This window comes from Rhamphochromis sp. 'chilingali' (assembly GCF_963969265.1).
Source record: "Rhamphochromis sp. 'chilingali' genome assembly, chromosome: 11".
NCBI classification, from domain to species: Eukaryota; Metazoa; Chordata; class Actinopteri; order Cichliformes; family Cichlidae; genus Rhamphochromis; species Rhamphochromis sp. 'chilingali'.
Window position 1 is genome coordinate 32,228,689 of NC_137938.1, and position 22,380 is coordinate 32,251,068.

Consider the following 22,380-nt stretch of genomic DNA (forward strand, 5'->3'; position numbering starts at 1 on the left):
TACATGAAAACTGGATAGAAGTTGGCCTTATCATGTTGTGTTTTCCAGATGGCAATAGCTAACAAGACAACAAACGTGGGAATAATAGGAAGGGAATGGCCTCGAATCAAAGCAACAAATAGTACTGCTGTCGACCTCAGTTAGTACTACGAGCACTGCAGGTGAGTTGTTCCTTTGGCATGGACAGGTGCGTTTAAGAGAGAGGCCTGCAGAGAACCGAGCAATTTATTAGACATTTTTAAACCAATCGGTGGGTTGGCTCTTGATTGATCTCTTGTTTATTGCACAGACTCGGGGTATTCTTTCCTTAATTTAATACGGAACTGAGAGGAGAAGCCTGATTTGTAATCTGCAGAGCCACTTTTCCTCACACTGTATGTATATTTTTCAGCCATGCTGGCTCCAATACCATCACACTTGTCAGGACTCTGGTCTATTACTTTCTCCTCCTTTTCTAAAAGACAGCAATTAATCTAATTAGTAATCAATCAGCCTTTAGGCCTCCCGCCCCCTCTGTGCTAATGGAGGATATGACAGGCCTGGACCTTGCATTATTAATACCACCATTCCTGTACCCCTAGACCCCCCCCCGAACGTCCACTGCCAGGGGGCCATTGATCACTACCATAACCAAGCGAGCACTGCAGGGAAGTTTTCCAGCGTAGTGGGATTGTAGACGGGAATGTGGTGTGTCGTGGTGTGGTGTGGTGTGTTGCTGTGAAATCCGTTCAGTGGGATTTAGCATAATTTTGGTAACGGAAAGATTTTGCCAACTTTGCTCACGGGAGACTGACTAGATGCGAAACTTCTAAAAATGAAATATTTGCTTGCTGGTGCATTGAGTCTGTGGAGAAGCTCATGGTGCACATTTGAAGGAGAAGAGGGATTGTATGAGTGGTGTTAATGGGAATGTTGTGCTCTGAAAAGCTCATTTGGTAAATGGGGCTCACCTCAAAACTATTATGGCAGGATACGGGGGCCTCTCTGCGGGACTATTTCTAGAAAATGAGATTAGAAATTATAAAACGCTGCTAATGCCGGGGCACAGTGATCGCAGTGTGGCAATAAAACAATCACTGCAACATTATCCTTCATCTCCCATGCGCTATATGAGCACCCAGTCTAATAGACCCAGCAGCTGAAGTGATGGAGCCTGGTAGCAGCCCCACCAGCTGATCTCATTCACTCTAATCAATACTGGAACCTACTCTGCCTAGACTGGGTGGGAAAACAGCTGCGCAGAACAACAAAACTTCACCCTGTGTCCTCTTTAACTGAATCTGCTGATCCTAATTTATCTAACCTGTGTGCCAGTGGCTGTTAATCATGCTGTCGTCCAGACTACAGGTTGTTTTTGAGAACGACAAGTTGAGGCTTGTGTGACATGGATGTTTTTGAGAACATCCCTTTTGTTTGAGATGAAGCCCTACCCTTAAAATCATTAGTCAGTTTAAAGCTGAAATGACAACTTTATTATTATTATTAGTAGTAGTACTGTATAAATGGGGTAAATGTAGGCTTTGTGGTTGGACAAAACAAGTAATTTTAACATAATTTGTATTAGTTTCAGCTTTATTTGAAATAAAGTTGCACATTAAACAAAAAAATTAAGCAGGTGATGAGTGATTAAAGGTGTTTTGGATAACAAACACCTTATTTTAAACATATTTCTTTCATTCGTCACCCTTCTGCATGCACAGTATGTGTTGGGGGAAAATAATCATTATTATTGTTGCCTAATATTTTTGATGGAGATGATTTTTGACAAAAAAGACAGCTGCAGCCTGTCCGCAACATGACTGATGGGTGGGAGGCTGGAAAAGAGTGGTCAGAGGTTCTTTTTGTTCTTTTTAAAGCTGACATCATTCTTTACTTCACCAGGCCACTTCCCATGACTAAATCAGAGTGTGATTTGGCGTAGTGGCCATAACATTTAAACTAACCAGCCATGTGTTTAGAGTATAACACGGCCTCCTGCCTTTACACCACACAGGTTAAGTCACCACAAACCAGCGTGCCAAAGCTGTCACACCACTCTGCTTAATTTGCGGATGGCTGGGGTTGTTAAGTATTTACAAGCCTTCAGTGGCTTTATGAATCTATGATGGGAGTGAGCGTTGGTGTTGAGCTCACAGCAGCTGCAGTCGGCTGCCTCATTCAGGAGGGATTGGGAAAGCAATGCAGCTCATCTGCTGCGCTGTGTGAGTGAGTCAGTGGACAGGCTTTATCTGTGGCTAAGGATTTGGGGACTCACTCTGCGGTCACAACCTCTCTCCCCCCCCCCCTTTTTTTTTTTTTTTTTTTTTTTTTTTTTTTACTCGAGCGCCATGTGTATGTAGGTTTATATAGATTAAGAAGTCATTTTCTTAGGAGGTAAGCTCGGTTACGGGAATTCGTGCACTTTCCATTAGTCATCGCTGGTTATCTGAGATGACTTTTTGTGTGTGCGTGTGTGTGGAAAGCTGAATTTGGGATAATGGATTTACAAGGAAGTTCATCTGTCATGAATTCTCTTCAGTGCGATTGTGGTTTTGCTATGGGGAGGTTGGGTAAAGAATGACTGTGCAGTTGGAGAGATGAACTAACTACAGAGCAGCACTGGTTTAAACCCCCAGCTGTGTTGCATGAATGAGTCTCTTGAGAACAGAGAGGGGCTTCAAGCGAATGAAGAAAGTTTCAAAGTTCTGACAAGTCTAGATAGATGTGAAAAAGCTCCCAGCAAACATGACAAATAGTAAAGCTCCTAAATATCTGCTACAAAGTATGAAAAAAAACCAAACTTATTTGCGTGGTTAATGCTGGGGTAACAGGGTTATGCAGATCAGAAATAAAGTGCGGGTGTGTTAGGTTCAGCTCTATTTTTATACCATCGTTGCTCCGTTTTATTATTTTGCAGCTAATATTTGGAGGTGCATCAGTCCTGTTGTTCTACATAGTCTTACCTCCATATTGAATGTTACAAAACCAAGTTTTGGATGAAGTTCCCACACAGTTTACCATAAGCGTGGGCACGTTTAAAACCACAAGGTGCATTTGGTCCACATTTTGTGTATATATGCAGAGAGTGTGGGCAGAGGTTTGTGCATTCGTGCTGAATAATCATGAATTTGTCTTTTTGTTTATACATATTTGATATTGTTTGTTTTATTACACAGTGAATGCACACTCATAAATCATAAAATTGAAAGAGGGAATGAAAATATAGGACTGGGAAAGAGCAATGTGGTCTATAAGCAACATGAAGCTGCTTGCCTATACCAGCACATCTGCTTCCGTTTCTGCTTGTGTTGGTTGTGATGTTATGACAGCAGAGGGACTGAGGAGTTTACACTGAGAGGACATAGAGCCCCTCTCTGTGGGATCTCTTTGGGTCAGTGGCCCCGTTTAAGGAACCCCAGAGGTTTTTCGGCAGTGTGTTTGCAGTGCAGCTGTCTTTATTCTGCTTTACATTCTCATTTTTTTTTCTCTGTTTGCTTTCAGAGGAAGTTCACTGAAGATTGAACGTTTTTTGAATGGAAGACCTCAAAGAGACTTTTAATCCTTGAAGACCCTGCAAACACCTTATCTTCATAACCCCTTCTGCACACGGCTGCCGAGGTCCTTTCCCGAGAGACGAAGGGGCAGCAGAGATTGGTGGATTGCTGGATGTGACAAACACCTTTGTAAGTTCAGTTTTAGCTTTCCCTTGATTTAAATTTTTCCCTTCATTTTGGGTTAAGGAATTCCCAATCTGTAATCAGGATAATATCTTAGGATATTTCCAGCATTGTACTTGAGTGAGGGCTCCTGGACACCTGATTTCACTCCTTTGCATTTTGCTGTGTTCAATATTTAAGATTTAATAAGCAATCAAACGGTTCATGAGGTTTACCCAAAAGTACAGTGATTGATTGATTGATTGAAAGTGGCAGCTTGATGGCACCATTAGAAACGACCAACTTCCATCAGATTGAATATAAGAATTTGATTTCCATGCTAAATTTTGAATTCAGCAGTGCAGGACAAAACAGAAGTTTGCTTTAGATGGCTTTATGATCTGTAGAGCATGCAGCATCGTCTGCCCTTAGACACGTCATTGAGAGAAGCCAAACATGTACCAGAAAAAATGGAGGTAATGGTTGCAGAAACACAGGCGAGGATGTTTTAAGCATACAACACAAATACGTCAAATTAACCATGACCAGGCTTTACACTGCGTTCCTCTGTGCATGCTGTAAACTCTTTCAGAAGCATAATTTCACACAATTTTGTGTATTGCTGATGAATGTGAGAAATGATGACATGTTTGTCTGCCACGAATTTGAGTGCATAAAGTTCATACCCTGTGAGGCTCACATTGGCCATAGTAATAAGAGAAAACCATTTGGCAGTTAAGAGCTTGATTGTATGACACAGTGCAGGTCATGATTTCATTTTGTGTTTTTCCAAAAGCAAAATGACTCGAGGGCTTTCAAGCAAAGCTCTGCCTCACAGAAACAGGTAGACAAATAAACGTGTAAAAATCGTTTGTAACTCGAACACATTGTTTTCCTGGGGTTGGCAGAGGCTTTGTCCCCACGAGCTGTTATTTACGATGATCTGACACTATGAATGCTCATGTTGGACTCTTGATCTCTTTATTCATACCACCTTTCAAAGCTCCACTGTTGTGTGATCCCTCTTTTGGCTGGCTCTGCATATGTGCAGCACAGGACCATTGTAGAGTGTTGTGCGTCAGTCAGAATGAATAGGAGCCCACCGCTCTTGCTTTGCGGTGTGCTGACAGCAGGGAAACAATACATGATAGCTTGGTTAGAAGGTTGAGTTTGTAGGAATTAGGTTGTTGGTGTTGAACCGGATCACTGGCATCACGGTGGCATAAGGGGCCCCGATGTGGACACCCATTTTCTGCCTGTCATTATTGATGACACAAAGACGTATCAAAAAGGGTGAAATGGGACAGAACAGCAGTCAGTGCGGGTGCAAAGGCGTGAAACATGATCAGACCACTCTGTTGAATAGTGGTATTATGGTGCCAAAAATGTGAGCGAGAGAGAGATGGGGGCAGAAAGAGAGTGACTGGCATTGCTTTCATATCTTGTCACCTACTCACTCCACAGTGCTGGCACTGTGAAGCATAGTTTGATGCATAGTTTAGATGTATGAACATTTGTTCATGGCCCACATGGTTTTGCAAGAAAAACAAAAAGGGTCTTTGCACGCCAAACCATAGCAGCCGAAAGCTGCAGGCAAATCCTGCCCTCTGTTTTAATTTGTACAACTTTACAAGCAGGGCACTGAGCTAAATTTTCGAACCTGCATGATAGGAATGAAAATCACAGAGGGGTTAACATTTTAGAATTGTTGTCTATTTTTTTTTCCAGTTTATTCAGATAACAGATTAACATTCTTTTCCACCCCATCACTTCTCTGCATGACCCTAGTTTTAGCACCTGTCTTTTCAGCTACAAATAAGGAAAGCTGTCTCTAAATCAGTAACACACTGAGAATGCAGCTGTCTCTGTTTCCTCCTTTTTATTTTAAAATTAAATTGTGGATTTTTTTTAATTTTTATTTTTTTAGTTTGTTTTTGCCTTTTCCTAAAAACTCATATGGTTAGAAGATGTGACATACGTGCTGGCCCATGTTTTAGCCCAGGGTGTTGCAATGTGGTTTGTACTGGAGTCACCAGGATGCCCCCCGTGTATATTTCTTTGTCTTTGCCCTCTGATAAACTTCAGTTGACCTCTCTCACTGCATGTCTCGAGGGCTTGAGTCTTTGTCAGTGCCCTAATTTTCTCCTCCTTACCCTTTTTCCCATCTTCATTCCTGACTTGCGCTCTTGTTCAGTGTTAAATGAACGCATGGCCACACTTGGATGTGCTGTGACAAATTGGCACACAGGAGGCAGATGGTGATGGGGAGGAGACTGGTTGTCATGCCATTTGCTGTAACGACATGAATTGATCTCCGTGCCACAGAGCAGCCAAACACGCTTCACTTGTGTAATCCTGACTTTGGTTAGCGCATACCTGCATGCACACACACGTATGCCTACACACACACCCCAACAAACTCTGTTCCACATGCCACACTACACCAGCCTTCCGTCCCCATTAGTATCAATGATGTGTGCAGTGGAGGCGCTCGCTAACTGTCATAGGCTCTTTGCTTGGATCCGCTCAGAGAGGCAAAGGGATGCTCAGGGATTTTGACAGAGAGACAGAGCTCAGACTAATGGTAGGCCGGTGAGAGTCGGGGAGCCCTAAAAAAGAGCCTACGATAGGCATAGCTTTGCCGGTGTACTGTACGTGTCAGCCAGCTGTTCTATTTACAGAGCTGCTGTCTTAACAATGTTTGCCCATGAGGCTTTGGTGCAACTCGTCTAGAATCCCCATGGGTGTTTTTTATTGCAACATGACTTCTGGTAAAATTATAGTTTTCCTGACAGGACTGGCATTGCTCATTAGGCCTTCCAAGGGATATTAAATTTGTTCCCCAATTGGGTTTTCTTTGTAGCTGCATTAAAATATACTCATCTTAGCTTAAATTATGTGTGGATACACAAGAGACTATGTGTTACGAATTGGTGTAAAATTAAAAAATGAAGCAAGCTTTACTTTATAATGTTGGCACTCTTGACACTTGAGCAAAAAGGTAAAGGGTCAAGGACAGGTTAACAGTTAAACTACTAAAATTCCTGCTGTAGTATCTTACAAATAGTTGTCAGTTTAACACAAAAACAAGCGGGCGTAGATACCATCAGACAGGAAGTCTTAACTTAGTGTAAGACTGATGAAATGCCCAACGAACCAGTGTTTGATAGGGAAACTGCAGAGAACTGAGAAAGGTTAATGGGTTGTGGTCTGTAAAAATCACAACAAGTACTGAATTCACGTACACGCCAAAACACTGTAAAGGCCAGCTCAATGACAGGATTTCCTGAAGCAGCGGTTCAGAAAATCAAATTTACTGATGAACTTTTCTACCCCTACCTGATCGATACAGTCTTCAATACACGGTAGAGGGTAGGAGTACGAGTCTGTACAAAGTCTTGGCATGTTGTCAGACTTGGACAAACATAGCAATGCCCAACTAGAACTGGAACGTCAAGATATTTTCGTCGGACAAGATAAACCCAGTAAAAACATGTGATTGGATTTTAAGTCTTTACATCTATGTTCTGTTCACTCAGCTGACTCTTATATGGCTTCAGTAGAGTTACATGACAAAGCTGCTTAGAAGCAGTATGATCAGATAATTCTGATTTGAAACCATCCTCCAAAACTGCGCACAGGCCAGCAAACGTCATCTATAATAGGGAACTTAGAATTGGCAACGAGCTAACATCTGATCTCCAGGGAGAAAAACGCCTCTCTCGCTCTCTCCACACGCTGATCATAAAAGCTCCTAATTCTTCTCTGGGTGGATACCAAACTCTCCCTCGTCGGCTTCTATTCATCCTGGAACAACAAGGCAAACCCTCCTCCCAATCACGCTTAAATTGTGCACAGTATGCGCGCAAGGCAGACTTCACTATGTGGTTAGGCTTACTTGAGCCTTGGCATGTGTCACATGGCTTTATGTAGGCTGTGACATTTCAATCGTCGCCAAAAAGCGTATGTGAGGATGCACTCATGGACACCTGCATGACCTAACTGATCATGAGAAAAGTGGAAAACCACGTCATGGAATTCTAGACCGAACTGACCCTCAATCCCCTAGTTCCCTTGGCGACAGTCTGCCTGATGTGAGTAAACCTTCTGCTGATTTGCAGAAAACATTTTTGAGTATGTATTAATGTCCGTTGGGTGCCTCAATAAAAACACCCCAGTGCTAGTACATTAAAAACCACCATGCAAATATCAGTCAGTTGTAATTAATCTGATTTAAAGTTCTTAGCCATGATTGCCACTGTTAGAATATAAACATGTGTCTTTCGTAAGGGAAAGCAATCTGCTAGTCACATATGGCTCTAAATTGAGTTAACCGTTAAAAGTACAGGTTTTCCAAATGAAAGGGGATCGTTAATGGATCCGATTTTCTTTTCATTAAAAGCCTGCATTCAGTATGTGGGCGAGAGGATGGGATAATTGCTGGCTTTAGCGCTCCTCACCTGGAACGTGACAGGATAACTTTCCCACGGTTGTTTAATATTCAGTGAACTCGCGAGCCCTAAGCAGGGAATATCGATCAACACATGTAATGTATTCCTTGCATCCCTAACAGGCATCTGTAGAGCAAAGATCTCAAATGGCAGAGTCTCCTTTCATGATTTTCCTCAAGCAGTGAATTATTCTTTTTACAGATCACTATTTAATCTGGTATTCAACAGTGTTTTGATGAGCTTTATAACTACAGAGAGAGCCAAATCGACTTTTCTCTGAAACATACCTCTCAGACTAATATTTGGACTTCAAAGCAACTTTTTGCTGACTTTTATATTTATCAATGGCTAATTAACCTCACATGGGAAAGCAGAAATGATGCAATTTCTTGGGGCTAGCTTAACTAGCCAGCTTAGCAAAAAAAAAAGAAAAGAAAGAAAAGTGCAAACCTCACACAGCATGCAGTGTTTTATGAGATGTCCACACGCTATTAGACACTCAGAGTTGCTGGACAGGAGCCAGTTTGTCAGTTTGTTACAAGAACGCATACAAATGCATTTGTGCGTCTGTGCTTAAGCACAGCCGGCAAGCTGTGAGGAGGAAAACAACTCTCTGTTTGTGATAACAGCTCTTTCAATGTCAGAACAAACTGTCTGCTGGCCTCACTCCCCATAACTAGGACTCGTGTTCACATTGGCCATATTCACACTGAAACAAAAAGCTTCCAGAATATAGAGTGCAAAAACAAACCTGCAGCTAAGTTTAAATAAATCATCTCCCTGTAATGGGAAAGAAGTAGAAGCGTAACGGCTTCTACAATGTCAGCAAACATGGCTGCAGCCCTGCCGTACACCACTCAGGCTTAACATCTGTGTCAAGAACAAAATTCAAGTGATGTGGATGTGCGCTTTACTTCACTCCCAGTTCTCACATCTCTAAGTCATTTTATCCTTCTGCTCAGGTTGGAAACATTAAGTGAATTTGGATAATGAAGGTTTTGGATTGCATTGAGGTGAAAGTCAGGAAGCCCTCCAAAGTTTGACTCAAGGCTGTTTATAATTACAATTTAAATGAGCAAAGGGTCAACAGTTTGCTAATATTTTTTGTCTTAAACAACAAGTAAAGGTCATAAAATAGTGACTCTTATTTTAGAGTTGGTCTAGATTTAAGCATAATTTATGGTAATGCTCTATGCTATTGAATAATGTTTACTTTGAGGGCAAAGCCTAGATTAATTCAATTATAATAAAGTTCATATATTTGCCCATTGAAGTTCTGTCACTTTCACCCTTCAGATAACTCCTGTGCACATTAAAATTGATCTGTTTGGACAGTTGGCTGGAATCCAAAAGAGCTGCTTGAGATGGAATAGGATCTCAGATTTTTAGCTTTCGGCTGTTTGCACTTGTTAGCTTGACACTGTCTCGCCAAGTTGAAATAGTAATTTGTTTTTTGGTTCTTTTTTTTTTTTTTTTTTTTTTTTTTTTTTTTTATAACTTTTTTGTCTTTGTTTGTGCCAAAATCAGTGCTCTAGGAAATCCTTCTTGTAACACATCAATTTTGGGTTCTATGGTTATTATTCTAGGGTTGCTATAGGTTATTTGTCACATAAGCCCTGTTTTAATTCAGGAAATCCTTGAATATACAGGCTACAGGTTTTAGTTTCTCATTACATTTTTTTGTGTCAGGTTTGTCTGCAACAGGGTATATAGTGTGTGCAAGCAAAACAAGGGTTCGGGTTGGCGATTACGGACTTCAGAGTTTGAGTAGTCTAGCTACGGTCTTTCTCAAAACACAGAGAATTGTGCTGTGGACAGTATTAAGGTCTCAGCCAGTGCAAGTAGATCAGAAAACCACAGAACTGCAATAGATGTAGCATCTCAGACCTGCCTTCAGCCAACAGACTTGAAGGAGAGACTGAAGCAAGCCTCAAAGCCTGTTTTTAATGACAGAATGTGCTCTGTTATTGAGAAGACTGATTAAAAGCCTTTTGTGTCACAGTCTGGGCGGCAGTAGCATATGGCCGGAGGGCTTAAGCATAGAAAAAAGAGATCTGTAGTACCAAATCCCTGGGACAGAAGCAAGGAAGTAAAGTCATGGAGATTAAAGTGAATCTTCCTCATTCCTCTGCTGCAGAAAGTCCTCATTTGTGTATAGGCTTTTAGCTGTCGATTGGGGTGCAACACATAGCACTGCACTGCAATCAAAAAATGACTGAACATGTTAAATTGGAATTTAAAGGTATGCTAGATGACTTCAGGTTAGAATTTAATAATTTCAGAATGCCCTTTGGTGAAGCAGGCATGTTTCTTTCTTGTATACCTTCAAGCCCTGCAGCCTATGGCCCTCAACTGACCCCTGGTCCAAGTTTAAGCTTTAGGGAATTTTGTATTACAACTCTCAGGTTGGCTAATGGATCCTTTTAGGGAAAGTAAATATGGACCTCTTTTGCAATTTCTTTAAAGACGTTTTTGTTTGCAAACCTCTGCCTGGCCTCCATCCAGTGTCCAAAGTTTGGAAATTCAGTGTATAAAGAAAAACTCTGTTTTCACATTGTAGAGAGTGTTTATAGGTTTGGGTCCATACTGTGAATCTATGTCAAAGACTTATAAACAAACATAAAAAGACAAATGACAACTGTTCTTCCTCATATACACATAAGAGTTCATCAAGAGTGCTTGCATTTGCTCTCAGGCTTTTGTTTTATACTTTCAAGTCACTTTCAGGGAATTGTTGCACTGTTTCAGGGAACGGTTGGACTTTGGATGAACTTCGCTCTAATTACATGCAAATCATGAAAATGCATTTATAACACTTGTGTTTGTTAATATGTCACAGCTTAAAAATGTACAAACTTTTAAATCAAAGGAACTGTAAAAATTATGAAGTTAAAAGAACCAAAGATTCAGAAATAATGCAGATATATTCCTCTAGTGATAACCTGCGAACACTTTCACTGTCCCTCTGGAGGTGTGGAGGTTTGCGTTTAAATTAGCTCATGCATATTTTTGAGAAACTTTATAGTTATCTCAGTGATTTTCTCCTAGACTCGAAATAGTCTACCTGTCTCTTTATTTACCTTTAATTTTTTTTTCATTTTGACTTGCCTGAATGTTTGAATCAGAGTTCAAAATTTTCTCTGCTTTCATCTTAGTTTACCCCTCTGAGATCTGAACAGTCTCATTGCTGTTCTTCTTTTTGAGGCAAGCAATGATGTCAGTTACTGAAAGAGGATCAGATTTTATAGCTCTCATACTGCTTCATCAGTACCCAGCACATATTCTTCAATTGAAGAACAACATGGCACTCGCTCCGCAGAGGCTCGTACATAATGAAAAATATGCAGCAGTTGAGCATCAAGGTCATTGTCGAATAGGATTTCTCAAGAGGGCTGAAAAGTCATCTACAGAGTGAGCAAATAAGGCCAGGTGGCTGATGAACTCCAGGAATAGTTTGACAAACCCTATCGCCAGTGACAAATTAAAGTGTCAGCGGCCGGCCTGTGTGGCATCACATTACCTGTGTTATTCTGTGATAAGTCTCATTGCCGAGCCAGCAGCACATGGTCGCCTGGAAAACAGCCTGAGACAGCTATGAAGACAGAGGTACAGTAACAGGAGACCTGGGCAGATGCTTGTCGCTGAGTATTGATTGGACCAGACGTCCAGACGACTTTAACAGCCACTGACGCAGGCTGTCGAGCTAGAGTGGAAGCTACCTCTTCTCAGCTCCCAAGTCAAACTGAAAAGAAACTTGAATAAAATGTGCAATTATGTATTGTTACATAGCATCAGCTAATATGCTAATGTTTCCTGGGGACATATAGCCTATTTACACATTCATATTCAAAGGTACTGAGCAGCCATTATGTTAGTTTGCGACACAGGCAGCTTTTACAATACATTTTCATGTAGTACTATTGCACATACTGTGTTTTCTAGATAATAGCTAACTGCTATCATTATACCAAAGAAGCTGGAAGAGTTATTATCCTATGGGTACCACTTAAGGTTTTTGGAAGTAACATTCACGATTACTCATAGGAAAAGTAGTTTATCATACACCGTGGTCTTTAAACACAGTTTAAGGTTTAACGAGTCAGCTGTTGTTACACTTGCTGCTGTAATAAGTTAACACGTAGCCTCAGATTTTGAGATGTTTGTGATTGGACTGATCCTGTGTCTTCATTTATGTTATAGGAGAATTGTGAGTAGGGCTGAGAATGCTCCCAGGGATGTTAGTGGTGGGATTGCATGGAAAATGTAAGACTGATGCAAATGTTGACATGGTACCTCAAACTACATTGATTTAAATTCTAATGTCTTGTTCTTTATCTCTGAAATGATATGGAGAGTCATCACACCACTTATCCCTATGGACCATGCCAGTGATTTTCTCTTTAGTCTTCATAAAACACCAGAAATGGTGAATGTAGCGTGCCTACTCTAAATCTAGTTCAAAAAAATTAAACGTGGAACATAGAAAATATTTTAAATCGCAAGCTTCTATTTCTGCTGTTTCTTTGCTGACTTGCATTATGAGACTTTGTAAAATCACAAGACATGAAAAGAAATTTGTATCACCTTTAAAATAGTATTAAGGTGACACAAAATATATTCACCAAACACCAATTTGTTATTTAAATAGAAACCACAGTGGGAAGTGATAATTAAGAACATGAATTATGACTATTGAGACTTCCAAGTCATACAATCAGCATGCCTGTCTGTTGTGTGAGGACACAGGACCTTTGACTATGGCTATCAAAAGGTGTCATACATCACCTAAAATGCCTCTACGCATACAAGAATTCCTCTCGAAGTACACACTTTCTTTTGCTCTCATATACAGACACCTTCAGCCTCATGTCAGGGCAGCTGCAAGAGTAATGGCCCAAGGTCTCCTCCTGAACACAGACTAATGAGAATCTCAAATACGACAAGCAGAGTGCATTTATCACGCACTCACACTTAATGACACCACCACCCAGGCTCAACTGCATGCTCATGCCAGTATCTAGCTCCCTTATAGATGGCCCCGTTTGTCCCTCTGCTTTTCTATTATTGTAGCTGCCTGGTCAAGCCTAGTGGAAGGATGGAGGGGGCGGGGGGGAGCAGAATCAGACTCTGTGTTTGCAGGTAAAAGAAGACCTTCTTTGTGTGTCTCTCTCTCTTTTAATTTATGTGTTCCTGTCTTTTTTTTGTTCAATACACCACCCTCCCAGTGTGAATTGGTCTATTCTCAACTTCTTTTATTCTCTTTGTGTCTGTTTTTTCTCTTGTCTCTAAAAACTGAAAAATGCAGATGAGTGGAACTCTTCAGCTGAGGAATGGTGAGGGAGTTGACAGATGAATGCTACATGCACTACTTTGATCTACCTCAATGAAGTGGTGTTGTTTTATTTGTGGGGTGACATGGAGCTTTGTACGAGGACTCTTGACTTGAAAAGCTTTAGAGATCTGCCTGTCAAGGTAACACTGATTTTCACACAATTAGACACCAGGCAGCAGATATTAAGAGGCATAGTTTCTATGTGTGTTCAGTAATTCAGTTAAGCTCATCATTTTAGGAAAAAAATCTCATTTAAATAATGATTAATGCTCACTTCAGGAGTTAATCATGTCAAGGTAGTGAAAATGTCATCATAAATACAATGCCCAATGCATTGATCTTTATGTTGGGAAGAATGATGATTGGAACTGTAATTAGTTGACTTCCATGGGAGCCCCATTGCCTCTAATGACTGTTGGGTATTTAGACAGAGATAAGGACTTATCCTCCTTAAGTGCTGGAAGGCTACATTATCTATACTGAGATCCAAGCCAAGCTTTAACACAACTCAGACACATGCAGGAATGCAAGCAGCCAACAGTCCCATTCAGGAGTGCAACAAAGATGGTCTGTAGGAGAGCCGACAATAGTGATGTACTGTATGCCTCCAATGGACCTGAAAATGACTTGGATCACTTGAGGTGCAAGTAGTTCTGATCATTTGTCACCAGGTTTTTTGCAGAAGACTAATCAGCTAAGCAGAAAGGTTGCTTTCTAAATATGATAAATAACTAGTACAAGCCCTATTTGTCTGAGCAATGCCAAGTTATGTGATAACTTCATCTTGTTTTCAGGTTATGTAGCATCTGTGAGTTAGAGGAATCATAAAAAATGTCAGCTTACTCAACATGTATGTATGCAGCCAATCTAGCCATGCAGAAACTTTCGTGTATTCTATCAGAAGTGATGAATCTTTTGGCCTCCACTGTTTTCATTAAAAGAAACACTGGGGGAGTGTCTTAGTCATTAACATGAGTGTTACTTTGTTTTTGTGTATCCATCTGAGACTACCTAAGCTGCAAGGGGACATTAGATGGATGTTATTTTTAAAACTGCTGTAGCTTTTAAGGGTTTAATTGTGGTAAAACCCATTTAACCCAGCAAAGCAGTAAAGATGAGATTCTCTGTTTCTACTAAAAAGAGGTCAAGAATTGCAATCTGTTACTTTGCAGTAGTTCCTCATTTCTTAAATCTTGGAAATTTTCCATCACTTATGTTGTGTTGTTTTGACTCTTGTAGCTCATGCTCAAAGTACTTAATTAATCCCAATGGAAATTTTTAGGGAATCATCCAACAAGGGATTGAGCCCAAAGCTGGTTAGTTGTATATTGCAGTGTCGAGGGTCGTTCTACATTTGTGTCATTTGGCTACTGTAAGTAATCATTAAAGTAATTTAGGCCTGTTAGTAATTTGGTGTTGTAGCAGGACCTGCTAACCTGAAACTGAGTGGTGGAATTGATTGAGTTTCTGATTCCAGATCAGTGATCTGTGCGATACTGCCATCTCCCCCTGTGCCAGCTCCTCCTCCTCCTCATTGAGATTTCTGTCTTTTTACTGTCACTATTCATGTCCCATTTCCATGTTTGATGTCCCAGCTCCTGCTAACTTCCTCTCTTGTTCCATGTCACACTGGAGCCTTTGATGAGGTGAAAGGAGCCACACTGCTACTTGGTGTATGCTAGCCCGTGGCCATTGACTTGGGCAAGATGGAGTTTTTACAGCCATAAAATGAGATAAACTAAGCCTGAAAGCTTCTGGGTCTTTCAGTATGTGTTAAGATGATATCGTCAGTGTGAGACGGTGGTAATAAAAGTGAGGTCAGCTGCCACCGTGGGCTACTGCCCTGATAGGTAGCACTGTCATGATAAGACTGCTGTCTCTTTTCATCTCTCCCTTTTCTCCTAGTATGGGATGAAGCTGACACATGGATGTTGGGTTTGAGTGGAAAAGGCATCTAATAATTGGATGCATGCTTGCGTACGGAGAATGTTTGTCCCAAAGACAATGATGAAGTATTTAATCTTCCCAGGAACAGTGAGCCACACAGGCATGATGATGCCATTATCTCCGTGCAGCACTCTCGCTAAGAAGCCTCACTCTTAGCCTTGATTTATATTTCCCTTCATCAGCATCGACCAGTCAGATTGCAAAAATCATTCATTTATAAAAGCAGGGCTTGCTGCTTTTGTTCTTCCTTAACCAAAATTCACAAAATGTACTTTTGTCACACATTCCCTTGCTAGCTTCCCCCCCATTCCTTGTAATCTTGTTGGGATAATGTGACGGCGATGGATCTTCTCGGTGACGGTTGTGTGATTGCCTCCGCTAACAAGGGATAAAGGCAGCGGAAGAATCTTCACAGCTATTTATCTTCCTTTGATCAATTCTCAACTACTCTGCCTTGCTCTGTTTTATCTTTTGACTATAAATATCAGCTTTGGCACAGCTGAAATTGTGACCTCTTCTTTTGTCAAGACTAAGAGAAATGGTCAGGCGCTCCCCTCATTGCATGATAGTGAAATAAAAACATTTCCACACAGGGTGAAAACACCATTGATTGGTTGCGGAAGACAAGTAACAGATACCTTATGCCTCTCAGCTTTCCCGGCGACCCCTCATTTGAGTGACCTGAACCCGAACTTTAGAAAGATCCCCCTCGAAACTCACTTTTTAGGAGGGAACAAAAGTTGTGGTAGATTGATAATTCATGCAGGATGTCTTTCAAAATAGGAAGTGTGAAGAGTTTGAAATGCAAACGGTGCAGCAAACTAATTGGTACCACAGGGAAGATGGAGATCAAAGAACCTCTGTGTTAATAGAGAACTCGCACTCTCTTTTCGTCCGCTGCCGAGTTAATGGACACAAAGCCACTGTGAAGTCCTCTACAGTGGTGGTCCTCGGTTGAAGCATCCTTAGCAACAGCAAGCAAAAAAGAGATTGCCCATCTTCTGACTCATTTTATCAGTGGTGCAGGTTTTAGCACTGATTGAGTCTTGTCAAATCATGAAAATGCAAGTAAAACCTTTGAAGTATTGATTGCCTAGGTCTTTTTCATGTCTTTGCATTTGTTGTGAGAAAGCCATGAGTATGAGGATTTTTATGTACACTTGTACCTCATGGGGGTCTTTTTTAAATTCAAGCTTCCTTATATAAACCTCACCGCTCTGCTTATTTATCTGATGATAGAGCAGATTTTTCCTACACTGTTGTCTGATTAAAAGCCCACGCCCACTCTACAGTCACTGTTGGCTTTTTATTTTAGCAATAAAGCAGTTGAGTATACAATAGGATCATAAGCAAGATAAGCTTCTAACCCATTATTTGTATTGCTGTTTGCACAACAAAAAGTCTCATTCTTGTTGTGATTTCGGCCAGCTTGGCATACTTCTGCTTATGCATGAGGTTTTGCTTTTGTTTCCTAGGATTACTGTTTTTTTTTTTTTTTTTGACTGCCTACTGCAGTGACAGCTGAATCACAGCCTGCCAAGTCACCACTCTAGAAAACTGTATACACAGTCTTCTCAACGTATTGCTTGGTGTAAATGGTGCAACTTAGGATATAAAATAAAAAAGTAGATATAAATAGATGAATAAATGACAAATAAATGTGTAGGCACACCCACATGGCTGCAGGCAAACCTCTTAGCTCTTTGCGCTCCTCTTCCCATGAGTTTGTTTATTCACCTTAGGGGATGTATAAACATCACCAAAGCTTTTAACCACCTGGCTTGCTTTGACTGAGAGCACAGGCAGTGGCGTCTTAGCTTTAGTTCTGGTCTGAATGCCCATCACCTGGCAACAACAAACCTTTTTAATGGCTGACATCATTCTCACCACATTTTATTGAAGCATTTTATTAGCTTATTTTGATCCCGTCTGGATTGTTGGCTGCTTCCCTGGATAACCTGTGCATCTCTTATGCCCTTGCGAGAGGTCAGCAGTTTTGTGCAAATCGTGACAGATGCAGGCACCGTGATGGTGTGTAAAGTGCACTGTGACAGGAGATTATATCTGCTCTTTCCTCCTTTATATCAGCACTTTCATCATTGCTTTAGTACCAGAGCAGACAACAATGTACAGCATCTGAACAGAGGTGTTGTATTTCCATAATGTCCATGCAGTTGAATCAGTTTACAGGGAGAACACCTGATTTAACATTTAGGATGGTATCAATTAAAATTGGTTTGTCCTTTATAATGTATTTAAGTCAGCCCCCTCGCCCCTAAAACAAGCAAACAAACAAACGCAAATTAAATAAATTTCCCACAGTGCAATACGGAAATAAATTTACCAACAGTTCAGTGATTCCTTTTTGTAGTTATAATTGGGATCCTCAAACACATAGTCAAGGGAAAGTCCTCTGTTCGATTTGTTTGCCGACTTCACCTGTGAGGTCAGACTGGGGTTCCCGAAATAGAAAGTTAAAATTGGAAACACAAAATAGAGAAAACAACAACAATCATCCCACTTTTCCCCCTTTGCTCTGCATTTCTCATCAGTGGCCTCTGGGGGTATCCAATTATGACGCCCTTGAGGGAATGACAGTGCTTGGATTTCTGTCAATACAGGGTTCAGGTAGTGTTTCTCAATAACATTGTGAATTATTGATGACTGAGAGACTGAAAGGAGAACGGGGTAGTTAACATTCACTTTTATATATGAAGAGGAGAAAGAGATGAGGGAGCTAGGTTAGGACAGATGCTGCCCAGCATATTTTAAGCTGATCTATTTGATTAGAAGACCCCAAGGTAAGTCTCGATTTAAATGCCATAAGGACTCCGGAAGATTGAAGGTGGATCCTGACTGACAGGGAGCACAGAATGTTAGTGGAATTATAGGCCTCCCTGAAGATGAATGTAAATAATTAACAGGAGGGAGACGATTGAAGAGGATTTCACTGGTGCAAGCCTTATCCTTCTTCCACTGATAGCCCTTTGGGTTTTTTTTCGCCCATTGCAAATAGACATGAAGACGATGGATGTTGCCTGCAGCGGTTTTGCAGATCGATCAGAGAACCGTCTCACTGTCTGAGTCCTGCATAGATCCCCCTGTGTGAAGTCTGGCCAACTTGATGTCTGTAGAAAGAAGTCCTGAGAGCAGGCCTGACTGCAGGCAGGGCTACTTTTCTCCAAGAGTGATGCCCAAAGCAATTGGTGTTAGCCAGCATCATCTATCCATTCCTATTGAATCCATGCTGCTCAGTAAGACGCTAATATCCTCATTTTTGCTCGAACAACTGACAGTGTACATTATTTATTGCGGAAACAGTTTCCAGACATTTGTTTTCTCTCTCCATCAGCGGGGTTGTGCTTTGATATCAGCTCTCTCAAGATCTACCATCTAAGCTTAAGTACAAACCACACTCTGGTCCGTGGGGATTCTGTGATGAGAAGAGAATGGAGATTTCTGACATGGGGTGACAATCGATGGCCTGTGCAACAGGACAACCCATCACTTGTCTGAACTCTGCGGGCACTGAGGTTAAAGCAGCACTTTCCTGGGAGCAGGCTGAGTGGCATTGATGGCGAGGAGGGTCCCAACCTCCCCTGACAGACATGTCTCATCCCGGATGCCATCTTGCCCTCTCTTTTCCATGGCACAATGCAGACACTGTGAGAATAAGACTACATTATACTGACACCAGGCAGTTGACATACTAATCCAAGAACTAAAGGACTACAGGGACCATTGATTTTCTATTCTCGGTAAAATGCAAGAAGCCAGCCATCACTCCTCTTTGACCTGTGATGCTAATGGACTTTTTAAAATGTTGCCACAGTGATCCCCTAGAGCCGTTCTGTTTTTGCCACTGCAGGACCTTTTGAAAAGCACCAAAATCCCAGTTCCTTTATCTGACATGTTTGTATTCCGCACCCCATCTTCGATGTCTCTGCTGTGTCAAGTGTTTGTACATAGCATCTGCCTGGCCAGCGACAGGTAACACTGGAAGTCTGATTTAATAATGAAAGTGGCATTATAAACATGAACATAAGTGTTTCTTTTTATGTGTTAAAATATGTTTAAAGATCTTTTTATCTAGGTTGTAACTACACTACAGTGAACTGGCTTGTACCATGTGCAGCATCTACCTAAAATCTCGAATCCACCTATGTGTCTTGTGGGGGTTGTTCTTTCAATTATTGTCCAAGGCTCCTTGATCCCAATTCCAATTTGCAACCACGGCGTCTTTGCGGTGAGCCATTGGAAATCTAATTAGTGAAGTTTCTCCTGTCTGGGAGGGTTCAGGGGAGAGTTGAACTAACTGGCAAAGGAAAGCATTGCTTCGAACATTTGTAGAGAATATTTCCAATGAAGAATATTTTCAGGACATTTTATTTTTCACATCAGCTTTTGAACGTTAACCGTGGCTTTATGTGGAAATATCTGAAAGTATGCAGGAAGAGCAGGATTTGAGTGCTTGAGAAAAACAACTCAGTGCAGATGGTGATGTGCTGTGTGATTTGTGTCATGGGACTGCAATGAGATTGGTGATCTGATGAACCTTCCAAAGGGAGTTTGGGGAGGGACAATATGGCTCGGGACTCAACAACGAAATGATTGTCTCACCACACACCATTCCTATCATGTGTTGTTTTTCCTCCGGTCACATTAAAATTCCCCTGCAGTTGTTTTGACAGCAAGACCAAAAAATAAAATAAAAAAAATCATGAGGCAAAAATATTCATTAGTTTTACAAAGCTAGAAAACTCAGATATGGTCTGTCATTCAAATGTTTAAATTTTTTATTCATTATGTGGATTTTACAGTTGGGTCCATAAATATTTAGACAGAGGCAACTTTTTTCTAACTTTGTTTCTGTACATTACCTCATTGAATTTTAAATGAAACAACTCAGATGCAGTTGAACTTGAAAAATGTGAGGAAACAGCATTTTTTAACACAACCCCTTCATTTAGGGCATCTGATTTTATTTCAGATATGTGTCCCTGTAAAATCTCTAAACAGCACAGAAAGTCCATCACAGAAGATTAATTGTTGTTGGAGCAGGTTAATGGAGGTATAAAGGGTGCCACAGATACACTAATGGAAAATGATGTTTCGTAAAGCATCTCAACTCTCTATATGCCTTCTTGCATGAATAATATAACACCATGACCCTAATTGTATATCCAGCAGTGAGGGTCTGTTTTCTTCGCTTACTCTTCTGCCTCTCTTGCTAAGTGTTCACTCTGTAAAGCTTGAACACAGCGTCCTCAAACATACCCCACACTTGACTTATCATGTGGAAGCCATATTCTTGGTGTTATTATAGCACCCAGAATAATAGCCTATTTTGTAATGGCCTGCTGAGAGCAGAGGCTAATGTGGCTAATTGTGTCTGAAATTATCATGGAGTCCAGGGATATGCTCGCTCATTATGCTGACCAGTGTTTCCTGCAAATATGTGAGAACAGAAACTAGTGTGTCTTCAGACAAAAGATTCACAGCCAGGGGGCTCAGAGATATCAAAGCCCACAGAGGTGAAAGGTAGACTCAATTCTGTGGCTATCAAAAAATGAGTGGATTAGCCTCCCCACCACTGAAGCACGGTAAGATCTGGGAATATTAGAGAGTGATTTTTGCATCAGGATTATGCTCTGCTGCTCAGTTGTGCAGCAGGTGTTGTCAGAAAACAGAAGTCCCAGGAGTTGACAGGTGCATACAGAGCAATGCAGCTGATTGAGGATGAAATTGAAATTTAGATTTTAAACGTGACTTTTTACGGGACAGTTATTGTCAGGCAAATGGGGACGCAGAACATAAAAATTTACTTGCAGGAGTTCATACATGAATTTAAATGACTGCATGGCTCAATTCATGACAACGATTTAAGGTCATGATTTCTTATCGTTTTAGTCTGATTTATGCATTAGCCCAGAAAAGGCCTGGATTCTGTGTGGATTCATCTTACAAATCCAGATGCGGTGCTGTTGACTAATCCAAATGAATGTCAGATTATCAATGGTGTGCCACAACATCCCAGAAACACTTACCCCTCCAAAGAGGCCCAACTGCCAGTCTCTCACAGCTTGCTTAACACGTCCAGTTCATTAAAAAGAAAATGATCCAAGCCCTCCCATCAAACCCTAGAACACAGAGAGTGAACATGGAATAGGATCAGCACTGGCCTATATCCTTTGGACAGCTGTCAGCTCACCAGCTATCCCTCTCTCCTTAGACTGCACAGAAAGTCATTAACTGATTAGACTTTGTGTTGGGTTAAATTAAGAGAGCTCAGAGTTCCAGAGGGTAGTTGATTTGTAGACACATTTTTCAGTGTGCTTTGCTTTGTCTGCTAGTGTAACAGATTCAAAAGTATAGTTTATGCTCGTTTCCAGTTCTATATCTTTATGTTTCTTTGACTTTAGCGGGGTAGCTTGATTTGATTTCCAGTTGGAAAGGAAATATGCATCTATCTCATAACCAGCCCTGGTGCAGCTGTTCAGTTCATCCTGTCTAAAACAAGCTGCTTTAGCTTTCCCTTTAAGCCAGCTTTCTTTTGATTAGCTGCCTCGTGTAAACAGAAGGTTTTAACTGTTTAGCGGTTGTGCTCACAGCTGTGGCTGTGAGGACCATATTAACAATATCACCTGTTTTTGATGTTACACAGACCTAATGGCATTAAAAACTGTTGAAAACGGAGCTTTTAGGGCAGACTGAAGACTGTGCTTTTGGCACAAAGGAGTTATTTGTAATATACTGACCTCACTATTTGGAACTTGGGCCATATTTAATATAAGAATCCACTATTGAAACAGCGTCTGTTTGAGAGAAAACGGGGAAATAATAAGTCTACTTTAAGCTGTACAACCAGAACAATGTCAGCGATGGAACAGAACTAAAGGCAAGAGCTTGGACCTTCAGTACGTAATGTCTATCTGCAGGAAATCATCTGATGGAGCACCAAAGACTGTTTATTCTAGGAGAACAATTTTAGTAAAGCCGACTTTAGGTACAAATC

General features: G+C 41.0%; 1 protein-coding gene and 1 long non-coding RNA gene across 10 annotated transcripts in view; both read left to right on the plus strand.

The window, feature by feature from the left end:
• The window catches only part of sema6cb (semaphorin 6Cb), a 150,689-nt gene that overhangs the window by 57,613 nt on the left and 70,696 nt on the right, over positions 1-22,380 (plus strand). For 8 of the 9 annotated variants that reach the window (XM_080897276.1, XM_080897282.1, XM_080897283.1 and 5 more), the window contains one exon: positions 3,481-3,662. The gene's annotated coding sequence lies outside the window, so the exon portion shown is untranslated. Of the gene's footprint in view, positions 1-3,480; positions 3,663-13,207; positions 13,226-22,380 lie in introns of those variants that run through there. The other variant, XM_080897280.1, reaches the window with a different exon arrangement.
• Positions 18,508-19,351, plus strand: LOC308406188. The gene is made up of 3 exons (XR_013973472.1): positions 18,508-18,619; positions 18,718-19,123; positions 19,234-19,351. It is a non-coding gene; the product is annotated as an uncharacterized lncRNA (long non-coding RNA).